Source organism: Fukomys damarensis, unplaced genomic scaffold (assembly GCF_012274545.1).
Source record: "Fukomys damarensis isolate Sample0158 unplaced genomic scaffold, DMR_v1.0_HiC HiC_scaffold_24, whole genome shotgun sequence".
NCBI lineage: Eukaryota > Metazoa > Chordata > Mammalia > Rodentia > Bathyergidae > Fukomys > Fukomys damarensis.
The window spans coordinates 23,520,721-23,542,474 of NW_022900936.1; positions in this window are offsets into that span (position 1 = coordinate 23,520,721).

Here is a 21,754-nt window from a genome sequence, read left to right on the forward strand (position 1 = left end):
ATGGCATCCTGTCTAATGACTAGAGGATTTCAATGAAGTCCAAAATTATCTGACTCTCAAGAATTGTCCGTCCAAATTCCCATACTCTACCCTTCAACACATACTCATAATGGTGAGTATCTAAATGTCTTCCTGTCACACTGGCTTTTGTCTTCACTGACGTGCACATTGATCTTTACACAAGGGCAGTCTATTGGGCAGAGTATCAACTGCAGGTGATGTAGAAATGGCCTGGGTTCCAAACCACCATCCAGGTACTGTATCGTGAATCTTCACATTAACTTCCAGGCTCAATTTTTTTAAAAAATAGACTTTATTTTTAGAGTAGTTTCAGATTTGCCGCAAAACTGAACAGAAAATACAGTGTTTACATATGCCCTTTGATCTCTCCAGCTTTCACTACTGCCAATAGCAGCATGGTACATTTGTTAAAATGTGATAAATCTACACTGACAAATTATTATCGTCAAAAGAAAGAAGTACCACAAATTTAGATTCAAGATCCAGTTGGCTTTTTTTGAGATCCTAGAATCAAGCAACACCTCATTCTATAACCTAGAATGAGTGCTCTGATGAGCTGAGCAAAAAAGGCTGTATTCATATTCAAAAAAAGTGCTGAAGAAAGCAGAAGCAGGGACTGAAAAACAGATTTGATATGTTGGTCTCTTTGTAGGGTTGAGATAGAAGAGACTTCCTTATTATGTTGACTCAAGATGACTGACACCTACTGTTTTGTGTAAAACTGGCCACGTGTAAGTCTAGATTGATTATGAGGAACATTAATAACTATTTTGGTTTGATCTGCTTTACTAGAGCCTAGTTCAGCAAGCTAATTCAAAACGATGGCCTCCCACAAACTTTAACATCATTCAATGTTTATAGCTTACACTGGGGTTCATTCTGGGCATTATGTATTTCATGGGTTTTGACTACCAATGTAGTATACAGAATAGATGATTTGCTCTAAAAATCCTCTGTGCTTTGCCTGTTTCTCCATTTCTTTTTTTTTTCAGCTTTGAGTTTATTGGTACAGTTTAGGGATACAGTACAGTTACATTCATTGTTGGGATCTTGTACCTCTACATGACAGGTCTTGGTTCTCATTTTTTCCCCTTGTCCCTGTTTCTCCATTTCTTTCGCTATCCAGTGGCAATCTATGATCTTTTTACTGTCTCCATAGTTTTCCATTTTCTAGAATGTCAAGTACAGACAGCCTGCAACTTATGATGACTTATGATATTTTTTTACTTCATAATGATGTTAAAGCAATAGGCATTTAATAGAAACTGCACTTTGAATTTTGAATTTTCATCTTTTCCTGGGCTAGCAAATTCAATATACTCTTCTGTGATGCTGGGCAGCCACAGCAAGTTGCCGCTCTCAGTCAGCTATGTGATCAAGAGAGTAAACAGAGAGGCACATGCTTGTAATACCAGCACTCTAGGACTGAGGAAGTGGAAGAGGAAGGATCTCAATTTTGAGCCTTGGCTGTTTAATGTATCGACTTTAGAAAGGCTCTGTCTCAAAAATAAAAAATGAAAAAATAGCTGGGGATATAGCTTCAAGCAAAGGCACTGAGTTCAGTCCTAGTACTACACACAAAATACATAAACAATTGATACTCTCCAGGGTAATATGTTGTTTAGCTATATGTTTGAAAGATGTATTAAATGTGTTGTCAATTTATCAGGCCATAACATCATTATAAATCAAGGAGCATCTAAAGTTGGAATCATGCAGTATAAAACCTTTTCAGACTGACTTCTTTCACGTAGCAATGTGTATCAACACTCTTTCATATCTTTTCATGGCTTGGTAGCTCATTTCATTGTAGTGTTAAATAATATTCCATGGTCTAAACAAATACCACAGTTTATTTATATACACACTCAATTGAAGGACATTTTTTTTGCTTCTGAGTCCTGGCAGTAATAAATAAAACTGTAATAAATATATGTGTGGAGTTTTGTTCATACAAACATTTTCAACTCATTTGGATAAATATCAAGAAGCATGACTGCTGAACTGTATAGTAAAAGTACGTACAGTTTTGTAAGAAACGGTCAAATTTCCTTCCAAATTGCTCTACCCATTTGCATTCTTATTAGCAGTGAATGTTAGTTCCAATTGATCCATATCTATGTCCACATTTGGCACTGAGGGTGCTCTGAATTTTGGCCAGTCTAGTAGGTGTCTAGTGGTATCCCATTGTTGTTTTAACTTGCATCTCCCTAATTATATATGAAAAAGAGTATCTTTATATAGACTTATTTTCTATCTGTATGTTTTAACTGGTAAGATGGCTGTTCAGTAGCTTTTGCCTACTTTTAATTGGGTTATTTGTCTTATTATTATATTTTAAAAGTTCTCTGTATATTTTATATAATAGACTTTTAGCAAATTTGTCTTTTGCAAAGATATTTTAATAATCTATGGTTTCTCATTCTCCTTGCCTGTACACTTTTTTTTACCATTTTTTCACAATTTTTATTTTCATTAGGACATATTTAAAATACATACATAATTATTCTATTCCTTGTGGAAATTTGGTACATGTACATAATGTATCTCAGTTCTTTTTCTTTCCCCTTCTCCTTTCCTCTCTTACACCTCCCTTCATCTCCTGGTCCCTTTTCTACTTGAGAAATATTTATCTCCCTATTTCCAATTATATATCTTTTATTTTGATCTTTATTTATATTTTGGGTTTCTCACATAAGAGAAACCATGCATTATCTAAGCTTATGTGTCTGATCTATTTTACTTTCCAGAATGGCCTTAATCTCACTATGTTGCCCAGGAAGGCATGCACCAGCATAACTGACTATATACTCATTTCTAAAGTAAAGAAAATATGTATCATTGCTTGTGCATCAGACTTATCTATTTACTCCTTCACTGACTGTGTTTTTAGTGAGCACATGCTGAGTGTCAGGCACTATACCAGGCATAGAGAAAATCCTGATAACTAAAATAGATATTCATTCGCCTCTTGACCACAGCAGCTCATATTTTAAATTTTCAAATATATGTTCACATCATCTAGGATTTATCCTCTGAAATGTTCTGGATCTATTCTCTCTTTTTATTCTCAGAGACTGGCCAGGTTAACCTTCTCTTGACTGATGATTACATCTAACTCATCCTTTTTTCATATGGGTGCTCCCCTTTCCAATTCCTCCTCTATATAGGTGGCAGAATTATCTTCCTAAAATGCATTTATTTACAGTTTTAAAAACATGTATTCTACAGCTACAGCAGGTATCAGTTTTACCCTGCAATGCTGCAGTGTAACAAATATTGTCTTAGTCACTTTTCTTGTCACTAATATATAGTATCTGACACCCACAACTTAAAAGAAGCTCATGGTTTTTAGAAAATTCAGTCTATAGTTGTCTGACTCCAAGACAGGAAGGCACAGTGGAAGGGTCTTATGGAGGATAGCTACTCACATTATGGTAGCTGGGAAGCAAAGAGAACTGAGGAGCCAGAAGGAAACCCATCCTTCTAGGTCTTGCCCTCAGTAACCCACCTCTTCCTACCAGACGTCACCTATCAGCAAGTCAGCTATATCACCTCATGATTCAGTCACCTTCTATAAGCCCTATATATGAACACATGAGGCCTTTGGGAAACATTCTTTTTTATTTTTAGTACCCGGGATTGAACTCAGGACCTTGCCAGGCAGGTGTGGTGCCACTGAGCTTTAACCCCAGCCCCATTCTTGATCTAAATAGTAACACATTACTTTTCTTCTTTAAAATCACTATGTTATATTCAACCTTGTTCTACTGAGCCAACAAGAAATTTCATTCCTATCTTTTTACTAAGTTATTTGTTCTGGCAAGAATATTTTGAATAATCAAGGGTAGGTTCTCTAGTTTGGGCCTGCAACACACATCACCATTCTCACCTTCACTATATCCACACGCTCTTATGAAGGAAGGCATCTGGCTCTTTAGGAATGTTTGTTTGTTTGTTTGTTTTGCCCAGAAATACAGTAGAGTTTATTGTAAAATAAACTAATAGTAATAAGAAAAGATCATTAAAAAGACCCTGGGGCCCAAACAAAGCAAAGCAAAAAACTAACAAAACCTCAAAAAGTTTAGAACCTTTTTCAGTGGAAATGGGCAAAAACATGCAAAACATGAAAAAAGCACTAATTAACATTTCAAATTATTCTGCCTCATAGAGTCCAAACTCCTTACCATGGCTACCAGATATATCTACACTTCTCAATTTAATCTTTATTCTATGGTGTGCTAGAGATGATTCACTCCAGTTGATGAAGCCAAGTGTTAAATTTTGACAAATTTTGTGAGCCACTGTTAAAAATAGCTGTTATTAAAAGTCATATAAACTTCCCTCCCCTCCCATTGTCTCCCTAGAAAGCTCTCCCAGCTCCATCTGCAAGGCCAAAGTAAGGACTTGTGTTACAACAAACCCAACATTGTTTCTAATTGCTGTTTTCACTAAAATATCACCCATTCTCTGAGCTTATCAATAAGAATTCTCACTCATACTTATCTCCCTTGCTAGCCGAAGACTTGCCATATAGTGAGAAATTCAACTATTTAGTAAATGAATGAATGACTCTTGTGAGTTAACATCTTTTCCCTTCTTATTAAAACCTTAAGTTCAGCACTGTACCCCCAGCAGCACTACAATTTTCCAAATCATACTTTATATTCTTTTTGGGTTTTTTTTTTTTGTTTTTGTTTTTGTTTTTGGGGTTTTTTTGGTTTTTTGAGACAGGGTCTCACTATGTAGTTGAGACTGACCTGGAACTCACTATGTAGCCCAGGCTGGTCTTGAACTCACAGTGATCCTCCTGCCTCTGCCTCCTGAGTGCTGGGACACCCGACAATGCTTTATATTCTTAGGAACCTCAGTCGGTCCATTCTCTGCTCAGTCACCAGAGGAAACACCTTGTATCCCTCCCTAATAGAGATACAAGTTTCATTCACCAAGATTCTTCCATTGAGGAAAGCTTTAAATGCAGAGAAAATAGAAGTTGAGAAACAAAGAATCTTTACAAATTCCCTCAAGTACAGAAATCAAGTAAATTACAAGTCTCAGCATTCATACAATACTGTCCCCTGACACATGAGCCTGAAAAGGAAAGTTCATGTGGACTGGGTGGTAAATGAGTGGAAACCTCTCTTTAGCCCAATTGACATTTTAAAAGAAGAGAGTAGATATGAGAATGGCTGACAGGTAACACTTTTGGGTAGGATGATGAATGAACAAAACAGTCAGGAAGGTTGCTTAATGCATAGCTATATCTGGGAAACATCCTTTTTAATCTTTCAGAACATTCTGGAAGGCTCATGGCATGAATGTACCAAAGACTAGAAAAAAGACAAAGGTTGAAAGCTGTAGCTTTCGATTTTAGACGATGCAACCCTAAAAACAGAACTACTTGACCTAATTTCTGATTTCACAAGCAGCTTTGAGGAAATAGTCATTGCTTTGCCCTGGTCTTCCCAGAACAAGAACCAAACATCCCCAAGGACACCAAATGACACCACCACCCCACTGCCAAGCTGGCACAGCAAAAATGTAAGCTATTTACAGAGAGCACGCTGCCTCTGCTGTGAGTGGGCAGAAAACTACCAGGAAGATGTATGCTGCCTGCCTGGAGACAGGGTTGCTAGGTGCCTCTGAAGTAGTGACACCGAGAGGTGTATGTTATTTCCCCCACACTTCTTATTTTACACAGCAACAGTTGTAGCCTGGAAACAAAAGTGAAGAATAGCATCTGTGGAGTTAGGAATAATGGCCAGTCAAGTGCCCTGTGGGGCAGAAGGAGTGAGGCTGAGGCTCTTATCAGGAGCATGAGAAAAGAGTAATATGATTTACTTTCACCAAATTGCTTAAGCAGCCAGGGTGAGAACTAATTATGAGTTCATCTGTCTCCAGAGAAACCCCACCTCTTCCCTTTTCCAGAATGGTACTAAAATATCAGCATTGCATCACCAGAAATCACTCCCATTGGTGGTCCTTCTTAAGGAACACAGCACACTTTGTATCTCCGAAAGCCACTGGAATCTGTATAAACCCAAGAATTTATATCTTTCTATGACAAATAAAATATCCTTGGCACCACTTGTGACTTGAACATTCAAGAGTGCCTGCCTGTTATTATATCATGGATTGCTGTTTTTAAAATGTAGGAGTGATAAAATGCAGAGAAGGAAATAAAAAAGATGTTATGAGCTTTACATCTGCCAATAGTCCTGTCATTCATTGTTAGACTCAAGAAGGGTTCCTAGGGCTCACTGATCTTGACCCCTCCAGGCTCTACCAGATACCAGTGGCCCTAAGGGGACAAGTATACTTTTGCCCAGAAAGCTGGTTGCCTAAGTCCCAAAGGAACACAGCTGACACTGTAAGTCACTGGGAAAGAACTGAATTTCCATGTACATTAGTAGTCTAAGTTATAGATCTAGATGAAAACTAACTGCTACTATCATATGCTTATACATGTCTGTATTATGCAGACTCCATGTAAAGCTCTGTCAGTGAAGGGGAGTTTATATGTGGTTGTAGAAAAGCGTAAGTTCAGATCCTGTCTTCATGCCGTGATTGTGATGCTTGTCAGCTGTATTGAAGTTATTTGCCTTCTCTGTCTTAGATTCAAAAGGAAAATGAGTTTTAAAAAACAGTACTTTTGCAGGATTTATGTAAGGATGAGAAATAATATGTAAAGCGACACGGGAGAGAGGAGGTTGAAAACAAATGGATAAACAGTGATACATGTCATAGTTGTGTCTCTCTCGGTTTTATTGGAATGCTTCTGTAAGCAGCATGGAGGTTACAAAGATGTACAATGCATGACTTTTGTCTTCAAAACTATCACAATTTAGTTAAATGGAAGCGAGGGGGAGGTGGAAGGAGTGGGACTGAAGCAAGCAGCAACAAGATGACACTATATAATTAGCTACAAAATCCTGCTGTACAAATTCTAGATGGGGTAGGAATTCAGGGAAAAGAAAGAACAATGAGGGTGGAGCAATAGCTTCAAACACTAAATAGAAAAATAAACACAAGTGTGATTTGCCAACTGCTAAGATTTGCCCAGAGCTCACATTGTACTTTTTCTCCTTGTGAATATTTACTTATTTTTAACTTTTTGTACCTGTTTCTAGTACATTATGTTTATATTCCTTGTGTGGAGTTAGTACATGTACATAACAAATCTTAATTACTTTTTATATCTCCTTACTTTCCCTTCCTCCCTCTCTCTCTCTCCATCTCTTGAACCCCTTCCTCTCTGAGGAAGATAATACTTTCTATTATCTATCTTTCATTATACTCTTTATTATACTTTGGGGTTCTCATTTAAGAGAAACCATGAGATATCATATAGTAGATTTAACAAAAACAGAATACTAATACACCAAGAAGAGGGTCTTTTAATTTTTTTATTGTTGTTTTGTACCAGGGGTCAAACCTCAGGTCCTTGTGCTTTTGAGGTAGGCGATGGCAACACCAAGCAACAGCGATCCTCCTGCCTTAGCCTCCCGAGTGCTCAGGGGACAGTATTGTATGAATGCTGAGCATGAGCCACCACACCCGGCTGTCACCATTTTTATTTTACAAGAAAAGTTGGCTTATATTTAAAAAATGAGAAGCAGAAATAAATTGTCCAACTCCATGAAGATTTCAAACTGCAACAGTACAAGTTTAAAAACCATTACTTTGTAAAGTTAAAATGGGTTTGTTTCCCTATGATCTCCCTCATCTCATATTCCTTTAAATGTATGTTAGGCTTATGTCCAATTCCAGAAACATGAATGTACAATAAATATCACTTTGTATCTATGTCATAATTTGGACCTGCACCCCTAGTAAAATTCAACCTTAGTCATAAGGAAGGATCACAAAGCACTAATTTGTATTTAAACTACACCCACCCTTTATATTGTAAACAGTTCTGTTTGTTTGTTTGGTACCAGGGATCAAACTCAGCACCTTGCACTGTGAGGCAGGTGGTGGAAGCACTAAGCTAAATCCCCAGCCCATTTTATACTGTAAACAGTTTTGTCTAAATACCATAAGCAATTTGATATATGGCATTTCCCTCAAAATTACTATGTACAAAGTAAAACAAATTGCCTTATTTTGAGTTTTTAAAAATCTCTCCAGTTATAGAAGTTATAGTTCTTTTTTTTTTTTTTTTTTTTTTTTTTTTGAGACAAGGTCTCTCACTATGTAGTTGAGACTGACCTGGAATTCACTATGTAGCCCCAGGCCAGTCTTGAACTCACAGAGATCCTCCTGCCTCCGCCTCCTGAGTGCTGGGATTACAGGTGTGTGCCACCACGTCCATTTTAGAAGTTCTATTCAATTATTTTGAACAATTGTATATGACAAGAGAAGTTGAAGTTCTTCCAATTTGTTTTAATTAGGGGTAAGAGAATTCATCTTCTGTTTGAAAGTGTATAAATTCTGTCTTGTTAAAACAGGACTACTCAATTGTTTTGAAAAGCACATTGCTGATTCAGTCGCAACAGGTGGAAGTTTTAAATGTTTATAGAGGTTGGCTGATAGAGTTGGTTAAAAAAAAAAAAAAAAAGAGGCAAAGGGACAGGGATTTAGCCCAGTGGTTCTACCGCCTGCCTCACCAGTTCAAGGACCCAAGTTCAATCCCCAGTACCAAAAAAAAAAGACGCAAAAAATATTTTACACAGATTTGTAATTATTTCTGTAGGTATAAATTCTAAATTATAACAGATGGGTGACTGCTATAGTTTGGGTCTAAATATCCTCCATATCATGTATTGAAGGCTTAATGTCCACTTGGTTTGGTGAGACTTGATGGACTTTTTAAAATGTAGAGCTTAATGGTAGATCTTCTGGTCATTGGGGACATGCCCTAGAAAGGAAGAGTGAGGACAGAGTGGTACCTGACCATTCTCTGTGTGTGTATGTGTGTGTGTGTGTGTGTGTGTGTGTGTGTGTGTGTGTGTCTGTCCATCTGTCTGTTTCTATCTCCCTGCTGCCTTGAGGTGAGTTCATCATTTGTCCCCTGCACTGATAAGCTGTTCTGCCCTTTGACCAAAAGCATTTGAGCTGTCTGTGGACTGAAGCCTCCAAAACTGTAAGACAAAAATAAATCTTTTCTCTTTATAATCTAATTATCTAAGGTATTCATTACAATAATGTAACATTAACTAACATAGTGACACTGTAAATAAGCCATCTAAAGAACAACTTAAAAACCAATGTACCAAGTGATTACATTGGAAAAGTCATAAACACAGACTCACATATGAAATAAACCAACCATAGAACAATGATGGATGAATGAACACATTAATTTGTTTTCTGAATCCCACTAAAAATAATAAAAGATTTTTCTCAGGATATAAGATCATAAGGACAAAGAATAATGGTAGAAACAATAACATCAAAATTTGAAAATCAGGAAGGACATCAGTGAAAAGTCACTGATGTTAACAGACTCAAAAGAATTGTGGGGTCCCTAGATGGTAGCGGAAAAGTTGAGAAGCCACTAGTCACAGCAAAGTCTTGGGAACCAGTGTGGATGAGTAGCTCTGGAAGTGGGATTGAAGGCAGAGCCAAAACAGAGGTTAAAACCTAAAATCTGCTATTTGCAAGCAACAAAACTTTGGAAGTTTATTGGGGGAAAGCCAGAAAGAAAGGGCTCTGGAAGAGATGAAAGCTGAAACACTGAACAGAAAATTAAGATTAGGTATATATAACTCTCAGAATATTATGAGACCTAAACTTTGTAGAAGAGTTCAAAGCTCTTTCTCTAATGGATTCACTCAAGTCATCTAGAGAAAAATTGCAAAGAAACAGCGTAGACCTCCACTGTCTAATGCTGTAGCTAACAGCAATTTATGATAATTTTTTAAATTGTACTTTTTTGTGGTACTGAAGATTGAACCTAGGGCCTCACAAATGGTAGGCAAATACTTCACTACTGAGCTATACACCCAAGCCTGAAATTTATTTTTCAATTTAAATGAATTAAATTCTTTAGTCACACTAACCATATTTCAAGGGATCAACAGATACATGTGGCTAATGGCTATGGTATTGTAGAGTACAGATGTAGCATATGTCCATAATCACATAAAATGATCTTATATAGCACTAACCTAGACAAATCTTCCTAGAAAAGAGTCAACAATCTCTAACCTCACTGTCTGTTTGCCATAATATTCAATACATGCAAACAATGAAGAATCACCAGATAATTATGATATCATTTAGAGGACAAAGCTAAAATTTGAGAAAAGCAGAAGACATAGACAGAATAAAATGTATTATTAATATCCTCAAGAAGGGAAGCAGAGAAATTGTTTCTATGAACATATTAACCTGCTATAAAAAAGGAATATTCAACCAAAAGAAATAAAATAATAGAAAAAAATCTAAATATAATAGGTATAAATGAAAACTCAATACTTAAGTGTCAGAAAATAAAAATCAGAGAAATGTCCCAGAACACAACAACAGTAAGACCTTGGAGAGGAGAACAATAGCAGAAAATTAGAGGACAAATTCATGAGTTTAACATTCAAATAAAAGCAATTCTCATGAAACAGAACAGAAAAAATGAGTAGAAACAATTATTTAAGAAACACTGCAAGTGAATTTCCCAGAACAGAATGACCTAAGTATCCAGATTAAAAGAGATCTTGAGTACCCAGCTTATGGGTAAAAACAAACCACACTAAATCACATCATCACAAAATCTTAACACATGGAATAAATGCAAGCCAGGGCAGGGGAAGGATGATTACCTAAAAAGATCAAGTACCTGAAGAGCTTTGGATTTTTCAGCATCAATTGGAAATTAAGAAAGCAATGTCTTAAATTTTTTGAAAGAAAATTTCTCTCAATATAGACATCTATATCCAGTCAAGCTACTGATTAAATCTGAGGGAAGAATAAGAACATTTTCAGATTTTCATCACTTGCACCTTCTCTTAGCCACCTGGAGAAAGTGCCTCATTGAAATCAGTGCATAAAGCAAAATATAAAGAAAAATATGAACACTGGAAACAGAGGAGAGGCAGAATAGGAGAAAATAACAAAAACAGAGAAGAGAGAATAACAAAAGCAAAGCACAAATCTATACTGCAGGGTTCAAGAGTAAGTTAATGATCAAAAACATGTGGCCAGGAGTGAGTTCAGTTGTTCCATGCAAGTTTTTATCCTTCAGGAAGGGGCATCTCAGGTATATGTAATGCCAGAATAGTTATGAGTCTGAATACATTAAGAAGACATGTAGACAGCAGAAAGTTAGGAAAACAGAAAAGCATTTTTAAAAATTAAGGATAATTATTTAATCCAAAAAAGACCATACATATGAATGAGAATAATGACTTGTATAAATAATTGTATTCCACAAAATATACCTATGAATACCATCATCATCATGATGTAATGATTCTGTACTAAGTCAAATTATGATATAACTAAACTAGCAAGATGGGGAGCAAAAATCACTTCATGAAGTGGGGTATAGGTATAAGAAATAGAGAAAAGCCATCATATTACAAAATAAGAAGTAAATATTAATAGATAATGACTGAAACAGAAAAAAATAATAATGGAAACATGGGCTGAGGGTGTGGCTCAGTAGTTGAATGCTTGCCTAGCATGTACAGGACTGGGGGGTTGATCTCCAGCACTGCAAAAGGAAAAAGGAAAAGGAAATGAGGAGGAGGAGAAGGATAAAGGTAAAGGTGAAGGAGGAGAAACAGGAAGGAGAAGAGAAGAACATTACTGTATTAGCACATTATTTGAAAACTGGAAGCTCTTATACCTAAGAAAAAACAAAACTGATTTTAAGAAGTTGAAAGTGATTGATTCTGGATAAAAGAAACAGATGAGGACTAAGGGTTTTGTTTTATTTTTGTACTACCTTATTGAGTTATTTGATTCATTAAACTTTGTGCATGTACCTCTAATTTTAATTGGGGGGGGTGTTTGTTTGTTTATTGTTACCGGGAATTGAACTCACAAGGCAGGTGGTGGAACCACTGAGCTAATTCCCAAGCCCTGTTTGTTTTTTGAGACAGGGTCTTGCTACACAGTCAGGCTGGCCTTGAACTCACTATGTAGCCCAGGCAGACCCTAAACTGACAGCAATCATCCTGCTTCAGCCTGAAATTACAGGCATGTGCCACCATTCCTGGGTAATTTTAATTTTTTAAAAAACGAAATGGAAGGGCCGGGGATTTAGCTCAGTGGTTCTGCCACCTGCTTGCAAGTGCAAAGACCCAAGTTCGATCCCTGGTACCAAAAAACAAACAAACAAACAAACAAATAAAAAACTAAATGGAAAAAAACACAGGGGAAAAAATCAAAACCTGTTATTCAAATGTTACAGGAATGACTACTTGTATCTCAGAATTTTCTAATGATAGTATCACACAAAAATTCTTCTCATCCTTTCATGTTGCCATCTAATCTTCCCATGTCTTTTGAGCTAAATCGTGACTCTTACCTCAAATTCTCCCATTCAGTTTTCCTATGTCCCTGGCTCATGCTGACTTAGAGTTTTGAACCTGGTAGTCCTAGATAGTTCTTCATACTTAATTTGTATCTGGAATTACAACATAAAACCCTTGATAACTAGAAGTATGTCGTGTGCTTCTTTGAAAACCTAGCACCAGATTCCATTCTTGCATATAAGTATTTCCTGATCACAATGTATTGAATGTATACTATTATGATATAGTCATTGTATATAGCTTAACTTATTTAATACTAAAAACTCGCAAAATGAGCTTAATAACTACTACCATTTTAATAACTACCAGAAAAAGACAAGGCGGTAAAAACTTCATCTCCCTAGTTATAGAAGTATAACATTTCTTTGTTTTGTTTAAATCAAACAGCTACTTAAAACAGCAATCAGCTGACAGGAAATTCCATTTCAATAATTTCTGGACTTCCCTCCACCCCCGTTTCTAGTTGAAGTGAAAGTCAGAAGTGGCAATGGCTTCTTTCCTTCAAAGTATTGAAAGGAAGGTTCATAGTCCCAACTGTCCCCACTTATGTGCTCATTTAGGTTCACAAGTTCTGGTATCTGCCAGAAGTTGTACTTATGATAATCTTGGTCCTCACAGACCCAAAAATCACAGATCCAAGGAGTCTTTCATCCCTAGTGTAACAATGTACTCAAATAGGTAACCCATAAGCAGGATCTCTGCACCCTTTCTGGAAACCACCCAAACCCTTCTTCCTTCTTGTCTCAAGATACTGCTACCTCCCGGCACTTCCCAAAAGACTTCATCTTTGTTCTCTTCCATTCTGGGTGATATAGCATAATCACCACAATGGGTCTAATCATACAAAACAAAATAAAACTAAAATGAAATAAAGCTGTCCTCTGGCAACATCTGTTTTCCACTCAGCAATCCAAAGCCCCTGGGGCAAAAGAACACAATGGTCTGGCTACTTTCTTGGAATGGGAAGGGGAAATACCATTTAACAGAAAAACAAAGCACAAATCTATACTGCAGAGAAAAAAGTATTTATAAATACAGTACACATATCTGTAGGAGGAGAGGGGATGAAGAATTGTTGGTTAAATGGTATAAAATTACAGTTAGGAATAATATTTGCGATCTACTTCATTGCAGAGTACAATCAATAACAAATCATAATGTATTTAATATTTCAAAGAAATTTAGACAGTAAACCTTAAATGTCTCATCATACAAAATGAGAAGTGAAGTGATAGATATGTTACTTAGACTCAATCATTGCACTGTATATATGTATCAAAACGTCCCATGTTTGACCATAAATTTTTATAATTGTGATATGCCAACTTATTAATATACATTTATATTTTCCAATGTAAATATACTTGCATGTAAATAACATAAACACCAAAAAAACCACATATGTATGAAATTATATTTAAACACAACTAAATAAATGTTGTGAGAAAAGATTTTCAGTTCAGATAAAGTAATGAGGTAGGAGATGAGGGCGGAGGCAAAGCCAGTCAGGCAAGTGGCATAATCTGTTAAAGTCATGAAACCTAAGGACTCAGGCATACATGAACACAGAATCCAGAACGACTCTGCAGTTCCTAAACATTGTATGGGGAGCCAATCAGAAGAGTAGTGTTTTCACTTCTTCATTTACATCTGGCATGAAATCAAGTCACTGGTCCATTGGATAGAGTTTTTGAAAGGACAACCATCTCAAAAGCTTTACCTGCATGGGGGAGAAGGCAATCTAGAAATTCTAGACACAAGACTCCCCTCCATTATCCTAGTGGCCCATCTAAGTCTGTTCATCAGTCTGCTGTGCTCATAGAGCACACTTCTTTTTCACCGTCAGTAAATGTACATCCCCATTACATTTTAGGATGCCAAGAATCTGGAAAGAATTTCTTCTGGACTCAAAAGCTGGTAACTTTTATTAAAAGAACTTGCCTTTCCTCTCTAATCCTATACAATTGTCTTTGAACGACATTCCACGCCCAGGGAAAAAACATGTTTATAAAACTGCAGAGGTCAAGGCCAGTAATGGAAATTGATTTTACGTGCTCAGCAGACTGTTTCTAAAACCATGGACCAGTCTAAGGGAAAAGAAATCTATTTAATTACTTGACAATCTTTGTAGTCCATTAAAAAGGCTCCACACTTGTCTACCTCCCCTGAACCAACTTAACATAAATCCTTCCCATTAAAGAAGTACTTCTTAGAAATTGCACAGAATGAATCCTCTGAAGAGGTGAAAACTCCAGAGGATCATCTCAAACCAAGAATAATGATTCCTACATAAAGACAAGCTGCTTCCTTTAAATGTTCTTAATGAGACAGAACTTTTCACTTAAAGCTCCCGCCTGTTACCTGGGAGGCAGGTCCCTTTGAAATTGGATTTTTCTCTCCTCACTTTATGTTTGAAGGGATAATGGAGAAGAAATCAATAGCCTCTGCTTGGAGAGAAATTATGGTGCATTTTTTACTTTTTTTTTAACTTTAGTCTTACCATGTTTAGCACTAAAATATATTTTATAGTAAATTCATGATCATTTAAAATATCATTTTACTGTTATTAACAAGTGGCTGATTTTAAATTCTTACCATTTTAAATAAGAAATAGGGGGAAAAATATGAATAGATTTAAGAGCCACAGATCTGAATGACTACTTGGTTACACAAGTGAGTATACTTACCATGACACATTAGTGTCAGTGCTCAAGTGAATCTCTGGGACTACTGGTTCTCTAGCTATGGTAGGTCACACTAAGTCGTTCTAAAGATCACTATGCTCATTAGATCATTTATTCAATTAACTCCATTTAATTAAAGTTCGTAAGTATATTTTTTGGAACTTTACTAGTCTTTCCAGAAGTATAATTAGTTAATTATGCATTAAACATAAAGTATCTGTTTTAGAATTGTAACTTGGAAACTATGATAAATGTTTCTGCTACTACTTAAGTATGAAATAAATCATATTTCATATTTATCTGTAGTGGTCTCTCCCTATACTAACACGATTTTACTATATCATAATGGGATATGGTTGCATACGTTAGAAAGGTGTTCAAGGTAAATTTTCATTTAATGCTACTTCCACTGTCTTGTATTAACTGAAATTTAGTTATCTTCTTATTCCTCCCCTTGTAGCACTTTCCAATGGCAGCCATTTCCTTACCACCCTAACTTGTAAGACAGTTGTCATGTACCTGAGACTTACAGTTTCTAGCCTTTTATAAAAACCACTCCCAATGATTTACATTGCTTTTAAAATTCATGCTATTTGCCTGCAGTAACTATGTCTACTTCAGTCAATTATCCATGACTTTCACTAAAATTTTGAATTTCTAAGTCACTTTTCTTCTTTAATATGAGCCCAAAATAAGAAAATGCTTCTCCAAAAGATAGTCATGTCCTAACCCCTGAAACTTGTAAATCTCACCTTATTTGAAAAAATAATATTTGCATATATGATTAAATTAATGATCTTGGCCTGAGGAAACTGCCCCTGGATTATCTGGATGGGCCCTAAATGCTATCACATGCGTTCTCATAAGAAGAGAAAAGGGAAGACTTAATATACACAGAGATGGTAATATGAAAATGGAACAGAGAGAGGTTTGAAGATGTTGCCTTGAAGATTGGACTGATGTGGCCCACAAGCCCAGGAATGCTGACAGCTATTAGCACCTAGAAGAGCAATGAAGAAATTCTACCTGAGAACCTCTACAAGAAGCATGGCCCTACTGACACCTTGATTTCAGCCCAATAATGCTGACTTTTGACTTCTAGCCTCCAGAACTGTGAGAGAATAAACTTCAGGGTTTTAAGCGAAATTTGCGGTAATTTGACTGTCTAATGGTCAAACTGCAATCATAAGAGAGAGAAATATCTAGCTCTGTGCCAGTCAATCTACAGGATGTTGAGATTAAAATAATTTTTATTTAATTTATTAAATCCTGGTTTTATTGCCTAGCCAAGGCAAATCAGGACATAGAAGAACAAGGATTTAAGAAAGCTCGTGCTTTCTTGAAAGCTAATTTGAAAGGAGTGAAATATAACTCATCAAGGAAAAATTGTTAAACTGTACTGAAGGCACAACTCATGTCATAAATCTTATATATCCATCTCCTTTATGATTTTTTTTCCCTAGGTTAGCTCAACAGATTTGTCTAGAGCTGAAAGTTGACAGCTAAAATACACAGGAAAAAAGGGCCAAGTAAGGAGATTAACTTCAATATAGTGAATAAAGTAGTACATTGGTGGCTGTGAGCAGGGCTGACTGGCACTTTAGGCATAGTGGGATTAGAGCCTAGAGTCCACAAGACTCCTAGGCCCCCAAAGAGTTTACATTTATTTTAGAATGAGAAATAAATGAATATTTAGGCCAAATAAAGTGTTTTAATATAAAGATATAGAAATATTTATCATTATACAATCATAAGTGTAACACATAACTTCTGATATTTTCATGGAAGAAGGGACCTATAAAGGCAAACATGCCTCTAGAGCTCATGAAAGTCATCATGTGGCTCTGTCTTAGAGGGATAGACAATATGAGAGAAAAGAGAGGTGTAAGGTGTTAGGTCACAGATCTTGAAACCATTATGAATCTGCAATTAAACTAAGACAGCAACAGACTTAGAAGAATAAGAGTTTGTAATGAGAGAATGAGTATTTATGAAAAACTGAGAGAGTTTTGATCTGCAGAAATAGAGAAAGGTCATAAGTTATAAGAAGTTCTGGGATACTGTTTTGAGAGATTAAAAAAAAGGTACTCATCTGAGTAGAAACTATCAAGAAACATGGTGGGTATGGTTTGAGTAGGTTATTAACACTTAAAATAATCTACCATGGCAGCAGAAACTAGAAAGACTAGAGTTCCAGATGGACCAAAGATTTATGTCTAAAAATAAACATATATAAAAGGAAGTACTTGAAAAAAAAAAAACGAATTTTAAAAAATTATCAGGCCAGGGATTTAGCTCAGCCTGCCTTACAAGCACAAGGCACCTGCCTTACAAGCACAAGGTCCTGAGTTCAATCCCCAGTGTGTGTGTGTGTGTGTGTGTGTGTGTGTGTGTGTGTGTGTGTGTGTGTGTGTGTGTGTGTGTGTGTGTGTGTGTGTGTGTGTGTGTGTGTGTGTGTGTGTGTGTGTGTGTGTGTGTGTGTGTGTGTGTGTGTGTGTGTGTGTGTGTGTGTGTGTGTGTGTGTGTGTGTGTGTGTATATATATATATATATCAAAATAAGGACAGTATTAAGTATGGCATAAAATTTAGATAGCAAAAAGATTATAAACTCAATACCTGCCAATAAAATTGTTCTACATAACAAATACCAAAATGGCAATCCAACAAAATTGGAAAAAAATATTGCCACTTATATTTCAATAGAAGTTGTTTCTTTACTACAGTATGTAAAGATCTGGAATACAACAATAGGAAAACAGGCAAAGGACATGGCCAATAATTCACAGAAAAGACACAAAGTATTAAATATTTGAAACAAAGCTCAAATACAGCAAAAATTTAAAAGTTTGATGAAATATTTTTCAGCTGTCACATTGGCAATGTTAAAACAATGTATAAAATATTGTGTTGGGAAGGATAATGAGAAATTGCCTTTCTCCAAACGTAACTAATTGATATATAAATTAGTTCACAGTTTATGGAGAGTAATTTTTTCCAATATCTACCAAAACTTTAAAAAGCAAATAACTTTTGACCCAGCAATCTTACTACCAGGAAATGATGCTAAAAATAATTTTCAAATAAAAAATGACATAAGTAAAATATTATTTTTACCAGCTTTGTTTGCAATAGAAGACTACAGTGGACTTAAATGTTCCTTAGCCGCAAACACAGTAAATAAAATTTTGAACTCTCATATGAAACACTGTGCATGGCTTTTATTAAAAGAAAAATTTGTAGAAAAATTCTTTAAAATATTTGTTAAGCAAAAAAGAGAAAGCTTTCAGAAAGGTATATATAATGTCCTACCATTCAAAAAAATATATATATAAGAAGTAAAAATTTTACATGTTAAGTATGCACACATTTACACATATATGCATATGATTAAATTTGCATAAAATATCCCTGGAAAGATACTGAAAACTAGAGATAATAGTGGCTTACAAAAGAGGATCTTGGAGGGATAAAAGACATGAAGCAGACAATTTTCATTTCTTCTTTTTTTTCAACAAGGAACCATTTGTCATATTCCTCAGTGATAATGCAAATTACCAGATTCATGGAGTAAAATTTGGATGCTATATAACTCAAAGAAAGAGGGCTTTAGGGATATGATTAGATGGTAATAGTTTAAATGACTACCATCATCTGGTTCAGAGACACAGGTGAAGGAAGAATGTCAGCTTCTTTAGAGAAAACAGCGTGAGGAATAATGACATTGAGGAAAAGTCACGATTCTATTAGGAGAAAAACACAGTGAGTTCTGAGAAGATTAAAGATGTGTAAAGAATAGAATGAGATTTCCAAAGAGCAGTAGAAAGGATTGTAAGAAAGGTTAGCCATGGGAAATACTGAGATGACTCAGAGAAAGCACAGGAAGAATGGAGAAGAAAACAAGAAAGAGAGATGCCTGAGGACCACGAATACTTAACCTGAGGTTGACATCTATGAGAGGAACCAACAGTTAATCAGTGGTTTTCTTGGTGTCAGCCTCAATCCGGCCCTAAGTGATCAAAGGTGTCAGTCACAGCCCAGTCTGTAAATGAGGAGACTGACAACGGCTGGAGCCCACATGCTATCAGCTGTTTTGACTGTGGCATTTATGAAGTACTTCCAAATATTCCTAATAGAAACAAACCAAAAAAGTTATTTCTGTGTTGCCAGAAAATTCAATCCTAGGTAGTGTTTGTTACTCACATGGAGGGTCTTTCCCCCAAACTTGTCATTAACCTAAAATTTCATGTTCTGACATATCTTTTCCACATTTCTTGATATGGTGTTTCCTTGGTTTGCCCATCTTTTTTCAAAACCACAAACATGGCCTTTTCCCCAGAATCATGGAATGAATTAAGTTCGTGAACCATAGTACCACTTGAACTCACTGATACTGATTCAATGCTATGTCCTCTTGGACCAAATCCCCACTGTGATGAAGACAGAGGTCTTTGAGAGGTAATTAGATCGTGATCCCTCATGAATGGGATTAATACCCTTATAAAAATAACGCAGGGAGGTCCCTTGCCCCTTCTACCATATGAGATCACAACAAAAAATCAGCCATCCATGAGCAAGGAAACAGCCTCTCTCACCAGTCACTAAATTTACCAACATCTTGTTCTCTTAGACTTCTCAGCCCCCAGAACTATGACACAAAGTTTTTGTACTTTATAAGCCACTGAGTCTGTGAAATTTTGTTAAAGCAGTCTAAATGGACTAAGATACTCACTCCTACTAAGATTGCCTTTGCCTCTAATCTTTTGCCATTACTTTTTTTGACTCTAAAAAAGACTACAGTGAAAAGGAAACTTTAGAAGTCATCTACCATTCTGGTTTTCAACCCTGGCAGTTTTTAATATGTATCACTAGTTGTGTTTTTAAAAATAGATACCCACTGGGCCAGGGATTTAGCCCAGTGGTTCTGCTGCCTGCCTCAGAAACACAGGTCCTGAGTTTGATCCCTGGTACCAAAAAAAAAAAAAAATACACACACACACACACACACACACACACACACTGGGAGGTTGAGGCAGGAGGAGGATTGCAAGTTTGACCCCAGGCTGGGCAATTAGGAAAGACCTTGTCTCAAAATTAAAAGATGAAAAGGGAGTAGCTCATTGCAAAGGTCTTAGGGCCAATCCCCAGAACCACAAAACAAAACAACCCCCAGATATCCAAGTCACATTTTGTGACCATTAATCCTGATGTCAACTTCACTGGATTAAGAAATCCCTAGCAGATTAGTAGAGCACACCCCTGGGTGTTTCTGGAAAAGTCATGGAAGTATTGCTTTGAGTATTACACATGATGGGTGCAGGCCCCAGCCAGACAACCACCAAAAGCAGTGCAGCACATGGATCCAGGCCTTGCATGGCAGAGTGGAGAAGAGCCATTGTCCTGAGCTCAGGAAAATGGCACAGTGGTAAATAGCAGAGAGAGAGCCTCTACAAGGTTTGTTGTTGAGAATTGAAACCCACTGGGAAAGTGAAGTGGGTCACTGCAATAAAGGCACAGCAGTGAACTGTTGAGGTCAACACTACCTACAGGATCCAGATTTGTTGTGAGGGAAGGGTGGATCAAACTGTGGAGAGTTCAAACCCAAAGGAGGTCAGGAAGCTCAATTTCAGCCTTTAGGCCAGAAACAAGCCTGAACTTCAGTGGACTATGGATGGCTCATTGAGATTAGCTGACACAGACCTCTACACTTCCCATGTTGAGGAACACCTTAAAAGGAACATTTTTTTCTTCTCTTCCTTCCTCCTTAGTTTCTGGCCTTTCTTGTTCCTGTTTTTGGCTGTTTTGCTTTTTATCTATTGTTCTTATTTTTATAGGAGTGTGAATACTGTTTTCCTGTTGCTGTTCTATTCTTGTTTTTGTACCTTCCTTCTCTATCTTTCCTCCTGTCTTCACCAGTTTCCAAAAGTTTGCATGATCTTCCTGTGTCCTCAGCCTTACTTCTAACCTTTCCTTCTCCTTCTATGCCTCTATGCTTCCCTAGAACTCCTTCTAAATCTCTCCAGAGGGCAAATTCACCATACTAAAGGCTTATTTACTGCAAACATATTTCTGGTTAGTTCTGGATTTTGATATATAACTACAAATCTAGTTCATGTGGTGAAAGGTGGCAGATTAATAGTTAGCAAAGTCTGTCATTTTCTAGGCTGTGTTTAATGCTCTTGTTGATGCTGATTGTATTACTTTGGCCAAGGTGACATGATTATTCTAGTTGGTTGTTCTTACTGGTATACCAAGACTGAGATTGCCTAAAGGCTGTTACAGACTCAAAACCAAAAGGCCAACTATATACCTGAAAGAAAATCTGAAAAGCAGCCATTCTTTAAGAGTTCTAAATACTAGCAATAGGGCCAAAGATTTAGTTCAGTGATGCCATGCCCACCTCACAAGTGCAAGGTCCTGAGTTCAATCCCAGAACTGGGGAAAAAAATACTAGAAATAAAGAGACTCACAATAAGCAAGATACAAGCAACAACCCAGGAATTAAAAAAAAAAAAAAAAAAAAAAAAAAAAAAAAAAAAAAAAAACAAAAAAAAAACACAAACCCACACACA